The sequence below is a fragment of the Panthera pardus genome, unplaced genomic scaffold (assembly GCF_024362965.1).
Source record: "Panthera pardus isolate Hobbes unplaced genomic scaffold, ASM2436296v1 HiC_scaffold_25, whole genome shotgun sequence".
In the NCBI taxonomy this organism is placed as follows: domain Eukaryota; kingdom Metazoa; phylum Chordata; class Mammalia; order Carnivora; family Felidae; genus Panthera; species Panthera pardus.
The window spans coordinates 65,502,454-65,520,502 of NW_026526821.1; the positions used below are offsets into that span (position 1 = coordinate 65,502,454).

The 18,049-nt window shown below is 40.1% G+C and overlaps 1 pseudogene; it reads right to left on the bottom strand.

Annotated features, from left to right (window-relative positions):
* Positions 1-695: 695 nt before the first annotated feature.
* LOC128773407 (keratinocyte-associated protein 2-like) lies at positions 696-16,229 on the bottom strand (annotated as a pseudogene).
* Positions 16,230-18,049: the final 1,820 nt, after the last annotated feature.

Sequence of the window (18,049 nt, forward strand, 5' to 3'; positions counted from 1 at the left end):
CCTAGAACCTATACCCCACCTCAGCCCCAGCTGCCAACCAGGACACCCTCTACACAGATTCTCCCTTGTCCTATGCCTGAGTCAGCTCCAGCTGCCCTGCTAGGGTGCCCCCTATGCAGAGAGCCCCAAGATACCCTGGCTTGCACCCACTTTGGGCTCAGCTATCCTGCCAGGGCACCCTCTGTGTGAACAGCCCAGACACTACCCAACCCACACCCACTTGAGTTTTAGCTGTCCTTCCAGGACACCCTCTGCACAGAGAGCCTTGGGGCTCCCTGGTTGGTACCTACTTCAGCTTCAGCTGTCCTGCCAGAGCACTCTGCATGGAGAGCCCCAGGAGTGCCCTGGCTTATGCCCATTTCAGCTCCAACCACCCACCAGGGCATCCCCAGCACAGAGTGCCCCAGGAGCCCCAGCCTACACCAGCCATAGCTCAAGCCAGCCAGTCAGCCAAAGTCACTGGGCATACACAGTCTACCGGGGACAACCATACACAAGACTATTCTTCCAAGTTTAGGAGAAGTAGCAACACTGCCTAATTCATAGAAACAAATACAGAAAGTCAAGTAAAATGAGGAGACATTGGAATACGTTTCAAATGAAAGAACATGACAAAACCTCAGAAAAAGAACTACATGAAATGGAGATATGCAATGTGCCTGACAAAGAGTTTAAAGTAATGACCATAAAGATGCTCACTGTACTGAACAGAAGAGTGGAAGAACTCAATGGGAATTTTAACAAAGAGATAGAAAATCTTAAAAAAGAATAAAATCAGAGTTGAAGAATACAATCAATGAAACAAAAATACACTAGAGAGAATTGACAATAGATTAGCAGATGCAGAGGAATGGAGTGATATGGAACATAGGATAATGGAAAGCACCCACACAGAACATCAAAAAGAAAAAAAGAATTTCTAAAAGAAAAACTGGGGATAGGTTAAGGGATTTCTTGGAAAACATCAAGAGAACATTCACATTATAGGGGTCCCAGAAAGAGAAAAGAAAAAGGGACAGAAATCTTAGAGAAATAATAGCTGAAAATGTCCCTATCCTGGGGAAGGAAACAGATATCCAGGTTCAGGAAGCACAGAGAGTTCCAAACAAGATGAACCCAAAGAGTTCCACACCACAACATACGATAATTAAAATGCCAAAGACTAAGGATAAAGAGAGGGGCACCTCAGTAGTTCAGTAGGTGAAGCATCCCACTTTGGCTCAGGTCATGATCTCATAGTTCATGGGTTTGAGCCCCCGTGTCGGGCTCTGTGCTGACACCTCAGAACCTGGAGCCTGCTTCAGATTTTGTGTCTTCCTCTCTCTCTGTCTCTCCCCCACTTGCAGTCTGTCTCTTTCTCTCTCAAAAATAAGTAACATTAAAATTTTTTTTTCTCAAGAAAGCTAAAGAGAGATTTTTAAATGCAGCAAGAGATAAGCAAATAGTTAGGTAGAAAGGAAACCCCATAAGATTATCAGCTAATTTTTTCAGCAGAAATTTTTCAGGCCATACAGAAGTGGCATGATATATTCCAAGTGCAGAAAGGAAAAAACTCCACAACCAAGAATACTCTATGCAGCAAGATTATCATTCAGAATGAAGGAGAGGGGTGCCTGGGTAGCTCAGTCAGTTAAGCATCTGACTTGATTTTGGCTCAGGTCATGATCCCAGTCCTGAGATGGAGCCCTGAGTCAGGCTCCACATTTTCTCTCTGTCCTTCCCTGCTCACACACTCTCACTCTTCCTCCAAAACAAACAAACAAACAAAAAAACAAAAACAAAAAAACAAAACAAAAACAAAAACAAAAAAACCCTGACAGAATAAAGGAGAGGTAAAGAGTTTGCAAGGCAAACAAAAGTTAAAGGAGTTCATCACCACTGCATTGGTCTTATAAGACCCTGCGTCAGGCTCTGTGCTGACAGCTCAGAGCCTGGAGCCTGCTTCGGATTCTGTGTCTCCCTCTCTCTCTGCCCCTCTCCTGCTCACATTCTCTCTCTCTCTCTCTCTCTCTCTCTCTCTCTCTCAAAAATAAATAAATATTTAAAAAATTTTAATGTGGAGGCAGAGAATTAAAAGGTTCTTTTAGAATGACCATCAACTTAATATAAACCGCTATGTACTTAGGATATTATATATGATCTCATGGTAACCACAAACACAAAACCTATAACAGATACACACATACACACGCACACACAAAAGGAGAGCCAAGCATACCACCAAATCACAAGGGAAAAGAGCAAGAGAAGAAATAGAACTACAAAAACAACCAGAAAACAGATGACAAAATGGCAATAAGTACATACCTATTGATAATTACTTTAAATGTAAATGATCTGAATGTTCTAGTCACAAGACATAGGATGGCAGAATGGATGAAAAAAAAACAAGACTCATCTGTATGCTGCCTGCAAGAGATTCATTTCTGACTTAAAGGCACAAGCAGAGTGTAAAATGAAAGTATGGAAAAAGGTATCCCATGCAAATGGAAGTAGGGGGAAAAAAAGCCGGCTTAGCAATACTTATATCAGACAAAATAGACTTTAAAACAAAGACTGAAATAAGAATCAAAGAAAGGCACTACACAATGATAAAGGGACCAATCCAATTAGAGGAATTAACAACTGTAAATATCTATGCACGCAACATTGAAACACCTAAATATGCAAAGCAAATATTAAGAGACATCAAAGGAGAAATTGACAGTAATACAATAATAATGAAACTTTAACACTTTACTTACATCAATAGATGGATCATCCAGTCATAAAATCAATACAGACACAGTGTTTTTAAATGACACATTAGACAAAATGGACTCAAAAAGTAAATATAGAACATTCCATCCATGAACAGAATGCACATTCTTTCCAACTGCACATAGAACATTCTCCAGGGTAGATCACAAGTTAGGCTACAAAACAAGTCTCAATAAATTTAAGAAGACTAAAATCATATCATGTATCTTTTCCAACCACAATGATATGAAACTAGAAATCACAAGAAAAAACTGGAAACACAAGGAGGCTAAACAACATGCTACTAAACAACCAATGGGTCAATGAAATCAAAAAATGAAATAAATGAAATGAAAATGAAAATAAAAGCACAACAGTCCAAAATCTTTGGAAAACAGCAGAAACAATTCTAAGAGGGAAATTTATACCAATACAGACCTACCTCAAGAAACAAGAAAAAGTTCGAATAAACAATCTAAACTTACACTTAAAGGAACTAGTAAAGAACAAAGCCCAAGATTAGAAGGAAGGAAATAGTAAGGTTCAGAGCAGAAGTAAATGACAAAGACTAAAAAAACAAAAGATCAATAAAACCAAAAGCTGGTTCTTTGAAAAGATAAACAAAATTTATAGACCTATATCCAGACTTAAAGAAAAAAAGAAGACCCAAATAAATAAAATCAGAAACGAAAGAGTAGAAGTAACAACTGACACCACAGAAATACAAAGGATTGTAAGAGACTACTATGAACAATTACATGTCAAAAAATTGGACAACCTCGAAGAAGAAATTAATAAATTCCTAGAAACATCCAATCTTCCAAAAATTAATGAGGAAGACCTAGAAAATCTGAACAGACCAATTATTTTAACAAAATTGAATCAGTAATCAAAAAATTCCCAACAAACAAAAGTCTAGGACCAGATGGCTTTGCAGGTGAATTCTATCAAAGATTTATAGAGGCATTAACACCTATCCTTCTCAAACTATACCAAAACGCTGAAAAGAAAGGAATGCTTACAAGCTCATTCTATGAGGCCAGCATTACCCTGGATACCAAAACCAGACAAAGATACTACAAGAAAGAAAGAAAGAAAGAAAGAAAGAAGGAAAGAAGGAAAGAAAGAAAGAAAGAAAGAAAGAAAGAAAGAAAGAAAGAAAGAAAGAAAGAAAGAAAGAAAAGGAAAGAGGAGAAAAGAAGAGAAAAGAAGAAAAAAGAAGAGAAATACAGGTCAGTATCCCTGATGAACATAGATGCAAAAACCCTCAACCAACTATCACCAAGCCAAATTCAACAGTACATTAAAAAACCACTCACCATGATCAAGTGGGATTTATTCCAGGGATGCAAAGATGTTTCAATATCCAAAAATCAAACCACATTAAAAAATAAAGGATAAAAATCTTATGATCATCTCAATAGATGCAGAAAAAGCACATGACAAAATTCAACATCCACTCATGATAAAAACTCTCAACAAAATGGTTGAAAATAAAAGGAACATAATAAATGCTTTATATGACAAACCCACAGCTAACACCATACTCAATGGCAAAAAACTGAGAGCTTTTCCTTTAAGATCAGGAACAAGACAAGGATGTCTACTCTCACCACTTTCATTCAACACAGTCGTGGAAGTCCTAGCCACAGTAATCAGAGAACAAAAAGAAAAGAAATAAAAAGCATCCAAATTGGCAATGAAGAAATTAAACTGTCACTATTGATAGATAACATAATAGTACTATACATAGAAAACCCTAAAGACTCCACCAAAAAACACTATTAAAAGTAATAAATGAATTCAGTCAAGTTGCCAGATACACAGTGAATATACAGAAATCTGTTGTGTTTCTATACACTAATAACAAACTATCAGAAGAGAAAATAAGAAACAATTCAATTTACAAATGAACCAAAAAGAATAAAATATCTATCAGTAAACTTAACCAAGGGGGTGAGAGACCTATACTCTGAAAACTATAACTCTAAACATTGATGAAAGAAATTGAAGACAACACAAACAAATGAAAAGATATTCTATGTTCATTGATTAAAAGAATTACTGTTGCTAAAATGTCCATAGTACCCAGAGCAAAGTCATGCCTATAAAAATACAAAACACAGAATGAGAACAAACAATACTAAAATTTGTATGGAACCACAAAAAGACCCTGAATAACCAAAGCTATCTTGAGAAAGAACAAGCTCAAGGTATCACAATTGTAAATTTCAGGATATACTACAAAACTATAATATCAAAACAGTATGTTACTAACACAAAAATAGATACCTAAATCATTAGAACAGAATAAAAAGCCTGGAAATAAATCCAAGCTTATATGGTCAATTAATCTAGGACAAAGGAGGCAAGAATATATAATGGGCAAAAGACAGTTCTTCAACAAATGGCTTTGGAAAAACTGGTAAGCTACATGCAAAAGAATGAAAGTGGGATACTTTCTTATACCATACACAAAAGTCAACTTGGAATGGATAAAAGACCTAAACGTAAGACCTGAAACCATAATATTCCTAGAAGAAAACATAGGTAGCAATCACTTTAATATCAGCCTTCGCAACTTATTTATGGCTACATCTTCTCAGGTGAGGCAAACAAAAGCAAAAATAAATACTGAGACTACACCAAAATAAAAGCTTTTGCACAGCAAAGGAGAATGTCAACAAAATGAAAAGGGAACCTACTGAATGAGAGAAGATATTGCAAACGATATATCCAATAAAAGGTTGATATCAAAAATATATGAAGAATTTATACAACTCAACACACACATAGACACACACACACACACACACACACACAAATAATAATAATAATCCAATTAAAAAATAGGCAGAGGAATTTAACAGACATTTTTCCAAAGAAGACATACAGATGGCCAACAGATACATGAAAAGATGCTCAATGTCACTCATCAGGGAAATGCAAGTCAAAACCATAAAGAGATATCACTTTACACCTGTTAGAATAGCTAGAATCAAAAAGACAAGAAAGAACAAGTTGTTGGTAAGGATGTAGAGAAAAAGGAACCCTTGTGCATGCACTGTTGGTGGGAGCGTAAATTGATGTGGGAAACAGTATGGAATTTCCTCAAAAATACAAAACAGAAATAGCATATGATTCAGTAATGCCACTACTAGGGATTTATCCAAAGAAAACCAAAACTAATTTAAAAAATATATACACCCCCATGTTTATTGCAACATTATTTACAATAATCAAGATATGGAAGCTGTCCAAGTATCCTTCAATAGATGAATGGATGAAGATTTAGTGTGTGTGTGTGTGTGTGTGTGTGTGTGTGTGTGTGTGTGTGTACACATATACAGATATTCTATAATGGAGTATGATTCAACCATTAAAAAAAAAGGATGAGATCTTGCCATTGCAACAACATGGAATGAACGTCAACGGTATTATGCTAAGTGACATAAGTCAGACAGAGTAAGGTAAGTATCATATGATCTCACTTATATGTAGAATCTAAAAGGCAAAACAAACAAAAGCAGAAATAGACCTAGAACAAATGATAGTTGCCAGAAAGAGGGGGCGGGGGGTGCAGGTATGGGCAAAATGAGTAAATAGGTGTGGGAGATACAGGCTTCCAGTTATGGAATAACATACAGCATAGGGAATATAGTTAATGGTACTGTAATACCATTGTGTGGGGACAGATGGCAGCTGCACTTGTGGTGAGCATAGCATAATGTGTAGACTTGCTGACCCACTATGTTGTACATCCGAAACCAATGTAATCTTGTATATCAACTACACTTCAGTAAAAAAAAAAAGAAAGAAATCTGTTGTGTTTCTATATACAACAATTACTATTATCGTTATACAGTAACAGAGAAATTTAAAAAACAATTAAAATTAAAATAATTAAAATTAAAAAATAATCCCATTTTCAATTACATCAAAAAGAATACAATACCTAGGAATAAATTTAATCCAGGAGGTTAAACACCACTACTCTAAAAACTAGAAGACATTGATGAAAGAAAGTGAAGATGACACAAATAAATGAAAAGATATTCCATGCTCATGGAGTAGAAGAATTCGTATTGTTAAAATGTCCATATACCCAAAGCAACCTACAGATTCAATGAAATCCCTATCAAAATACCAATAGCACTCTCCAAAGAACTATAACAAATAATCCTAAAATTTGTATGGAACCACAAAAGACTCTGAATAGCCAAAGTAATCTTGAGAAAGAAGAACACAGCTGGAGGTATCAAGGGACACTGATTTTAAACTACACTCAAACTACAGTAATCAAAATAGGATGATACTGGCACAAAAATAGAAACATAGATCAATGGGACAGAGTAGAAAGCCCAGAAATAAACCCACACTTCTATGGTCAATTATCTATGACAAAGGAGGCAAGCATATACAATGGGGAAAAGACCATCTCTTCAATAAATGGTGTTGGAAAAACTGGACAGGTACATGCAAAAGAATGAAACAGGACAACTTTCTTACACCATATATAAAAATAAACTCAAAATGGACCAAAGACCTGAATGTAAGATCTGAAACCATAAAACTCCTCAAAGAAAACATAGGCAGTAAACTCTTGGGTGTCAGTCTTAGCAATAATTTTTTGGATCTATCTCCTCGTGCAAGAGCAAAAGCAAAAATAAATAAATAGAACTAGATCAAACTAAAAAGCTTTTTGTGCAATGAAGGAAACCATCGACATGAAATTCAGCCTACTGAATGGAAGAAGATATTTGCAAATGATACATTCAATAAGGAATTAATATGCAAACTATATAAAGAACTTCTACAACTCAACACCAAAAGAACCACAAACAATTTAAACACTGGGCAGAGAGCCTGAACAGACATTTTCCAAAGGAGACATACAGATAACGAAATGATGCTCAACATCACTAATCATCAGAGAAATGCAAAAGAAAATCACAATGATATATCACGGTACACGGTTGGTATGGCTATCATCAAAAAGACAAGAAATATCCAGTGTTGGTGAGGATGAGGAGTAAAGGGAAACTTTGTGCTCTGTCAGTGGGAATGTAAATTGGCACAGCCACTGTGAAAACAGTATGGCTGTTCCTCAAAAAATTAAAAATGGAACTCTCATATGACACCACCACAATTCCACTTCTGGATATTTATGCCAAGTGAAGAGGCCCCAGGGTGGCTCAGTCCATCATCAGACTCTTGATTTTGGCTCAAATCATGATCTCATGGTTCGTGAGATGGAGCCCCACTTCAGGCTCTGTGCTGATTGCATAGAACATGCTTGGGATTCCGTCTTCTTTCTCCTTCTCTCTCTGACCCTTCCCCACTTGCTCACGCTCTCTCTCTCTCTCTCTCTCTCTCGCTCAAAGTAAACATTAAAAAAAATAAAAATAAAAAACAAAGTGAAAATACCAATTGGAAAAGATATATATGCACCCCTATATTCATTACAGCATTATTTACAATAACCAAGATATGAAAGTAACTTAAGTGTCCACTGACGGATGGATAAAGAAGATTTGCTATACACACACACAAAGATTTATTTTATATATATACATGTATATATATACATATACACGCACACACATATACACATATGCATACATACACACACATTACTCAGCCATAAAATAATAAAATTTTACCATTTGCAACAACATGGATGGACATGAAGGGTATTATGCTAAGTGAAATAAGTCAGAGAAAGACAAACACCATATGATTTCACTTATATGGGGGATATAAAAAAAACAAAACAAATGAATAAAACAGAAACAGAGTCACATAGATAACACACCAGTGGTTGCAAGAGGGGAAAGTGGTAGAGGGATGGGCAAAATAGGTGAAGGGGGTTAAGAGGTACAAACGTCCAGTTATAAGTCATGGGCATGTAAAGAAAACATAGCCAATTAATATTGTAATAAGTATGTGTGATGATAGATGGTAACTAGACATATTATGGTGATCATTTCATAATGTATATAAATGTTGAATCACTATGTCATACACCTGAAACTAATATAATACTGTATGTCAACTATACTTCCATTTTAAAAAGTAAAACATGAGTCAAGTTTTCACACTATCACTATTCCGAGTCACCATTGCACTGGAGGTACTAAGCAAGTATGTAAGTCAGTAATGACTGGAAAACAAGAAATATTATTTGCAGATGATATAATTGTGTGCATGAAAAAATCCAAAGGCATCTACAGGCATATCATTGCAATTTATAAGTAAGTTGGGCAAGAATGCTGCCACAGAGTCAACAAACAAGTTTCATCTATATTTCTATATATAAGCAAGAAACAGAAAATAAAAAATTTTAAATACCATATCCGGTAGCAAGAAGAAATATGAAATTTCTGGGATGCAACACAAGTTCCACACAGTAAGACTTCCACACAGTAAAGTATAAAATAGAAAAAGATGAAAACAAAGGAAAGGTTTTACCACATTCGTGGTTTGATGACAATATTGAAGAGATTATTTCCCCCCATATTGATCTATAGATTCAATGCAATCCCAGTCAAAATCCCAACAATCTTTTTTTTTTTTTAAACAACGAATCAACTTTATTGGACATCCAAGTACAGTTTCTCTTTTTGCCCTTCCTAGTGACCTTGGCCAGTGTGAGCCCTGGAGCTGTTGCCTGATACACAGTGGAGGAGATCTTGTTGACATAGCACAGGCCAACCCTGGAGAAGACGAAGCAGGTGGTGACACAGACTCAGTGGATGAGGCTAGATGCAGAGAGAGCCAACAGGAGGCAGAGAAGAATCTCAGGGAGGATCTTTGCTTGGAATCTTTGCCAAAGACAAGATTTTCCAGATTACTGAAGGCAGTAAGAGAGAAGATGAAAAGGCCAGAGCCCAGCAGTGTGCCCTGGATGGTGAGTCACTCAGTGGAGGCCAGCTGAGGGCTGTACATCTGCATTTCCATGAAGAGCAGCAGTGAAGGCAGGAGGAAGGAGAGTGCAAGCGAGGCTGTCCTACAGCCATCATGTCCTGCCCTTGGGCCTAGTCAGTGCCTCAGGCCAAGAAAGAGGGGAGCCCAACCGAAGCAGTTGGCTCAAAATCCCAACAGTCTTGCAACAAGGGCAGACAACTCTTGCAAGAGGTTTGGTTGTATGGGGGGGGGGGAGGGTAAAAAATAGGGTGATAGCTATAATAGGTCATGGGATCAAGGAAGGAGGGATTTGTTTTTTTTTTTCTTAAGATAGGAGAAAATTAAAAATGCTTACAAAAGTGAGAAATGATTGATAATTGGTGCAAGGGGTAAAAGCCAAGCAAAGAGGAATGGATGGCTTTAGAAAGAAAAGGGAGCACCTTGTTTATAAGAATAGAAAGGGGAAGGGGGGGGGGTAAAAATACTAATTGGTTTGTAGATTTGGTGTGGGAATTGAATTTTCCTAGCAATATCAGAGATGCTGAAGAGTGAAATGGAATTTTGCAAAAATAAAGGGTTTTAAAAGTAGTCCTTGTGGGATGTGAGAGAATGAGTTGACAAGAGAAATGTAGTACAACTGCTGACCAGTCCCAAGAGTCTACTTGAGGTTGGAAAGCATGAGTGTACAAAGACAGTGGACAGTAAAACTGACCCAGGTGGGGTTTTAGGGTTCTGCAATGACAGGTGGGAGTGTCTAAGCTGGATTAAAAGGACATGAGGAATGGGGATGCTGGTGAGCTGGAAGGTAGGAAAGAAATCAATGAAAAGTGAATGTCCCACAGAAAACCATGTCTTTTCATCTTTCTCACTTAATGCTGTACCTTTCATAGCTTATCTCCCTCAGAGCAATGGGGATCTACAAGAGAGATGAAGAAGGCTCCTGGGGACACAGCCAGGGGTAAAAATGTCACCAGAGAAACACTGGTCCCATCAGGACAGCTTCAGCTTAAGCAACAACTAACCTTGACTAACAATGCCTTAAAATAAGATCCAGACACAGAGCAAAGTGCAGGACTGGCTCATTCAGACAACCACTGAGGACCCCGGTTCTCTCCATCCCTCACCTTGTCCTCAGACGACCTCCCTTGTGGTACCACATGACCATGTCTCAGTCAACTCTGTGTTCACAGTGTCCAACACATAGCAGGTTCTCCAAGTGTCCTTGGAGAATGAATGAATGAGTGAATGGGTTTATTTCATGGTTTTTCATAGACTTAGAAGTCCCATCAGACTGACAAAGTAAGGATTTTAAAGCCTTGGTTCATATCCTCAGAAACCCCTGGACACAAAGATGATGGAACTCCCTCAGAAAATTGTCTAAGTCTAGGCAAAGCACAATCCTGTGGCCTGGGTCACAACGGGGCTTGGGAAAGAGCCAAACCGGTCTCTTTAAGTAGATGTCTTCCATCTCCTGAGCTCCCTCCTGTTATGAACCCCCTTGTGCACCAGCCCCAACCCTTGGATCCCCAGCAAGTCCCCTCCTTCTCATGTCCTGGAGCAAGTGTATTATTATGTCCCTGTATTATTATGTCCTCATCTGTTCACACCTGCCTGTCCACCTGTACTGAAGGTCTCCAGAGCACAGGGGCTGCAGCTTATACATCACTTCTTATTTTACACACCTTACTGACCTCTGCACTTGAGTCTGGACTCCCTGATGATCTCCCTGGTGACCTTAAGTGAAGCCTCGTTGAAGTCAAGTCTCATAATTTATAAAATTTTCCCTACAGTCCCATCCAGCTCACAACTCTGGTTCTTTTTTGAATAGTTTTTTGTGGCCCTTTTAAAGACAGAAGGGGCGCCTGGGTGGCTCAGTCGGTTAAGCGTCCAACTCTTGATTTCGGCCCCAGGTCATGATTTCATAGTTCATAAGTTCGAACCCCGTGTCAGGCTCTGAGCTGACATCATGAAGCCTGCTTGGGATGCTCTCTCCCTCTCTCTCTGTCCCTCCCCCGCTCATGCGCACTCTTTCAAAATAAATGAACTTTATAAAGATGAATAAAGATATAATGAAAAACAGAAAACACGATTGCCAAGTAGCATAGCATTGATTTTGATAGAAAAGATTACAGGAAAAATTCAAAAGAGTATAATGAGGGACTAACAGTGAGAAAGGGAGGAAACACCAGAGGCAAGGGAGGGGGCTCAAGCCAAGGTGATAAATGTCCTTAGCCTGGCAGCTCCATGGATGTTGTATGCAGAAACCAGAAACCCACAAGGCTTCTTGGAACCAGAACTCCAAGTGCAGGGCTATGAAATGGTGGGGGCCAGTGGAGATGAACCCTGGACAAAGTGCCCCTTCAACTCCTTAGTGGGCCAATAGAAACCTAATCTGAACTGAGTATAATGTAATGTTCTCTAATAACCACATTACAAAAAGTAAAAAGAAACGGGTGAGATTAATTTCAATGTTTTAGTTAACTCAGTTTATCAGAAACATTAAAAACTTATTACATATTGAAATGATCAACTATTAATAAGGTACTTTACATTCTTTTACACTAAGACTTTAACATTTAGTGTGTATTTTACTTTTAATCTCTATTCGAACTAGCCGTATATCAAGTGCTCAATAGCCATGTAGATAGCCCATGTCTACACGATGTGGAATTTGAGATGCAAGGGTTCAGCCATACACTAAATGTAAGGCACAGTTATAGATTCTGAGGATAAATCATGAAAGGCCCCTTTTCTTATGAAATTGACATTTCCATGGGAGACACAGGGCATGGACAGATTTCCTTTTAAGTTTACTTCAGCTGGTAACAAGTGCTGTGAAAAAGGGGAAACAGAGTAACCTGACAGAAAGCAACTGAAGAGGAAAAGGTAGAAACAACTTCAGATAAAACAGGCAGAGGGTCAGAAGGTGAAATCTGAGCACAGATCTGCAAAAGCAAAAAGGAGCCAGTCAAGTGAAGACATGAGCATGAGGCATTCCAAGCCAACGAGTCAGTGCAAATGCCCTGCGGTCAGGATGAGCTTGTCTGAGCTTGCACAGCAGAAAGAAAGCCAATGTGGCAGGAGTGTTGGAATGAAGGAAATAGTGATAAGGGAGACTTCAGGGAGGCAGGTAGCCAGCGACCAGACCATGTGGAGCAGTAGCTCTCAATTCTGACTGCAATAGAGAAACAGCTCTACAGCTTGTAGAAAATATTCATGCCCAGCTGCCCATGTGCTCACTTTGAGGTTCTGATTCAATTAGTCTATGGAAAGCCAAGAATCAGGACTTTTAAAAACCACTCCAGGTGATTCTAAAGTGTAGGCAGTGTTGAGAGCCACTGAGGTACCGTCCTGAAGAGGGTTTGCATTTTATTTTAAATGCAGTAGGAAGGCATGGATGGGTTTAGGGAAAGGTGTGACATGATCTGATTGGCCTTTTAAGGGCTGGTGCTTTGTGGAAAACAGACTATAGAGAGGTGACAGCAGAGGCAGGAGCCCTAGTTAGGTCCTACCAGTGAGAGAGAGTACGGAGAATCAGGACGTATACTGCGCACAGGCTGAGGAAGGGCGCTGCTCCTCAGAAAGGTGAAAGGGGACATTTACTCTGAACTTTCACATTACATTTGCAAGGTGGACTTAGTTTGGTGAGACCTTTTAATGCTCCCTTGGAAATCTAATCTATGCGTGGGCCCCAGAGCTGACCTTACAGCACCGTTGCTGGCTCCCTCTGTTCCTCCACTCCCCCAAGGCTCTTTTGACCCTATCTCTGCTGCATTTGAAGGACACAGGACCGGGCTGTTGGTCAGTGCTGGGCCAATAAGGGAACGCTGTCATAAAGCTGGAGAAGCTGGGAGGCTGTGTGCTCAGGGCACCCTGGAACTGTCTGCTGCCACATTTCCTCCATGAAGAGTGAGCATGACACAGACACACAGAGAACCACAGAGAGAAGCCTCCTAGAGGCCTTGGAACCCCCTGCTTCCGGCTGTTCCTGAGGACCAGCCATGAGCCTGCCCTTCCTGAGGCTATGGGAGTGACTCTTAAGGAGGTGAAATTCACACGGCATAAAAGCAACCACTTTAAAGTGTACAATTTAAGGACCCCTGGGTGTCTCTGTCCACGGAGTGTCCCGATTCTTGATTTTGGCTCAGGTCATGATCCCATGAGCCCAAGGTTGAGCTCTGTGCTGAGCATGGAGACTGCTTAAGATTTTCTCCCTCTGCCTCTCTACCCAACTCGCACACACTCTCTCAAAAAGGAAGGAAGGAAGGGAAAGAGGGAGGGAAAGAGAGAGAGAAAGAGAGAGAGAGAGAGAGAGAAGGAAAGAAAGAGAAAAAGAAAGAAAGAGAAAGGAAGAAAAGAAAAAGAAAAGAAAGAACAATTTAGTGGCACTTAGCACACTTACAGTGTTGTGCAACCACTACTGCTCATTCCAAACACACTTGCATCATCCCAAGAGAAAACTCCATACCATTAAGCAGTCACTCTCTATCCTCCCTGCTACCCCCTAGCAACCACTAGTCTGTTTTCTGCCTCTATGGATTTACCTGTTCTGGACATTTCCTATAAACAGACCTACAACATGTTGACTTTTGTCTCTGGCTTCTTCACTGAGCATAAGGTCTTCAAGTTTCATCCTTGAAGCCTGTATCAGAATTTCGTTTTGTGGCTGGACCATATTCCATGGTATGCATATACCACATTTGGTTTATCCAGTCACCCACTGGTGGACGTTTGAGTCGTTCCCACCTTTTGGCTACTGCGGGTAGTGCTGCCACGAGTGTGCACGTGCAAGTTTTTGAATCTATTTTCATTTGGGAGATGGGCATACACTTTGGGCTAGAATTGCTGAGTCATACAGGAATTCTTTTCAACTTTTTGAGGAACCACCAATAGTATCTTCTTTTTACTGAAAGTTGCACACATCGTATTTCTGTCACTTTCATCAAGAAGAGTCCTGCTGTTAGGGGCTCAAACCAGATTTCTGGTCCGCTCAGCAATTCCTTTGGAAATACCTGGTCCAACCCACCCAAACAGCAGGAGCAGGACAGGACAGGGCCAGTTATATCGCCTTGTCCTGATTCGCCCCGAGCTCTACCCTACCTGCCCCCTCTTTACCACCCCATCCCACTGGCTCCAAGGACACTCATCCTCCCCCCTGTGCTGGCTCAGGCTCCTGGCCCTTCTTGGCTTCTAGCTGTCCCCACTAACTGCCACACCCATTTCCATCTCTGTGTGTCCTCCTCTGTCTCCATAGCATACCTCTTACCTGCAGCCCATTCCAGGTCCCCATAAAGCCTTCCACCCCTGCCCTATGGCCCCTGGTGCTCCCATCCTCCTGGGCACACCCATAGCTCTTACCAAAGGCTTCTGCCCCATTTAGCCCCTGGCTTTGCTGTTTCTGCCTACCGTCCCTATAATCTCAGGTGTCAGACAGTGACCCCTCCCACCCCTTTCTCTGCGTGCTCCACAGCCTACAGGAGGGCAGGCACCAGGCATAGCACATACAGATGGCTGAAATGAAGCAGGAAACTGACGGATGCAATAAACCTCCACCTCGGAAGCATAGGTCTGATCATGGTAAAGTCCTGCCCCTTTATGGCCTTTGTAAAACAGAAATGATATTTTTCAGTGCATACTACTCATAGGCAGAGGTACTTCAAGCATCCAAGGTGATAAAAGGCAAGGACAGTAAATAGTTGTTTTTGAGCACATTTTACAAATGAGACATAGGGGCTGAAAGATGAGGAAACTACCCGAGGTCAACTTGCTGTCAGTGCTAATGTTAGGTTTGGGTCCAGACCAGGCTAACTCCAAATTCTAGATTCCATTTACCACATGAAGCTGAAATTGCAACATATTCGACTATATACTAGCAAGATGGCAGGGAAAGAATTACATTCATTAATTAACATTGTACCTCCTACAGGAAAGTACACACTAGTGGAAGTATTTTGAAGATCAAGTTGAAAGCTCCTAAAAGTGTTCTTATGACTTGATCTTGATGAATTCCTTTTCAGGAAATCAGTTTTGTAATAGAAAAAGGTGCATTCCCAGGGGATACATTGCTGCATTATTTGTAACAGCAATTCATTGGGAGTAATCTCAACGTCCAAACATAGGAGCCTAGTTAAGAAGACCATGGTGTGGAGTCAAAGGACTAATGGAGAGCAATGGTTCTCAACTGGAAACAATTTTTCCCTGCCCAGGGACATTTGGCAGTGTCTGAAGACATTTTTGGTGGTCCTAATGGGAGAGAGGGAAGGGAATGAGTTCTATAGGTACCTAAGGGCACCCCTCTAGCCAGAGGAGTGGCTAAACTGGCCACAATGCATAGGACAGGCCCCCAAATGTCAATAGGGCAGAGGTTGAGAAACTCTGTTATACAGAAATCATGATTGATATGAAGACTCTATTTTATGTTAAGAGAAAAAAATAGAAATCTAAACTTGGGGTACGCCATGATTTTCATCATGGAATACTATCTTGCATAGCAGGGAACACTACGTGAAAAGATGGAAAACAGAAAAACTACTTTGGCAGAAATAGAGATAAATCTTACTCTCCGGAAGGTTCTCTTGAGCCATGTCACGTTATTTTTTGCACTAAGCAAACGTCGGAAAAAAACACTGAAGCACAACTTGCTACACACAGCAGTTGCAGTCATTATCATCTAGATCTAACATTGTGTAGAGCACATGTTTTGTGCTTCAACACTTTTGGAAAGAAGGGAGGGTTTTTAACGAAAGCCATGTGAACAGATTGGATCAAAAGTGATATTTTTAGAAAATCACCCAAATGTTGTAATCCACTGTTTGATCTGGACTCCTTCTGATGCAAGGGACAGAAACCAAACTGAAACCAGTTTACACCCAAAAGAGAAATACGTTGGTACATGTGACACAGAAAAAGGACATAGGTCTGGCAGGAGGTCAGATGGATCCAAGAGCTCAAACCATGTTATCTTCAACCCAGGATGCTCTGATGAGTCCATCTTTCACTCTCAAGCTACCACCACGTATCCATTCTCTGAGTGTGGCCCTCATCCTCTGCTGCATACAACCTCCTCGTGGGGATGGGGGACAGGAGAGGCACATCAGGCCCTGGGCTTAATATCATTCTGAGTGTCCATCTAGGAGTCCAGAACAAGAGAAAATTATCTCCGCTTCATCAGAGAAAAACCTCAAGGAAAGTTTCTGACTGGCTTTGTTTGGGCCACACACTTTTCCATTGTCTAATTGTCACGGTTCAATGTGGTTAACAGAGAGGAAGAGCAGAACTGGCAGGAAAGGGGGTTAGACAAAAACGACAAATGTCCACTATCCCTATGAATTGGCAAACATTTGGGTATTTGAAAACATCTGGTGACACAGACATAGGAGTGAGGTAGGAGGTCACAGTCCAAAAGATACAAAATGTTTTAGGTTTCACATTATCAAACCATAACATTGTGGTGGATTGCCCTTTTCTGCAACAAAACATGTAGGATTGTGGAATCATAGAGCTGAAAGTGGCCTTAAAGAGTGTCTTGATCAGGGGTGCCTGGTTTAGCATCTGACTTTGGCTCAGGTCATGATCTCATAGTTCATGGGCTCGAACCCCGTGTCAGGCTCTGTGCTGACAGCGCGGAGCCTGGAGCCTGCTTTGGATTCTGTGTCTCCCTCTCGCTCTTTCCCTCCCCTCCTCATGCTCTGTCTCTCTCAAAAATAAAAAAACTTAAAAAAAAATTTTTTTAAGGAGTGTCTTGATCAACCACTTCATTCTTGCAGATATAAGGTAACCTAATAAACACATCTTTTTTTTAGAAGCCTACAGCATCCTAGTTGTAGGTTAGGGTCCCGACACCTGGAAGAGAGGGAGAAGCCATGCTTGTCATCCAGGTTAGACCTCCATGGTGAAACAGCACAATGAAGGTGAACTTTGGCCTTGAAGGATATTCATTGAACTGGATCTCAGGATAGACCCAGTGAATCAACTGAAAAAGACATTGTTTAAAGCAATGGCTTTCAAAGCTTTTTTGATGTAAACTCAACAACAAAAAATACGTTTTACATTGCAATTCTGCATACATATAACACATACACATACATAACAGAGACAGTAGTTTGATGAAACTTAGCCTTATTGTACGTGATGCAATCTGATACTCTTCACCCCATTCTATTGTATTTCATGTTTTAAAATACATCTTTGATGACCCATGAAAATGCTTTCAAGTCAAGACCCACTAATTATTTGAGACCAGCAATTAGGAACATTTATTACGAGAGGAAAAATGAGGCAGCTCTTCCTGCCCATGGGTCCTGTCCCTATGCTTTAATAAAATCACCTTTTTGGGGTGCCTGGGTGGCTCAGTTGGTTAAGAGTCTGACTCTTGATTTCAACTCAGGTCATGATCTCACAGTTC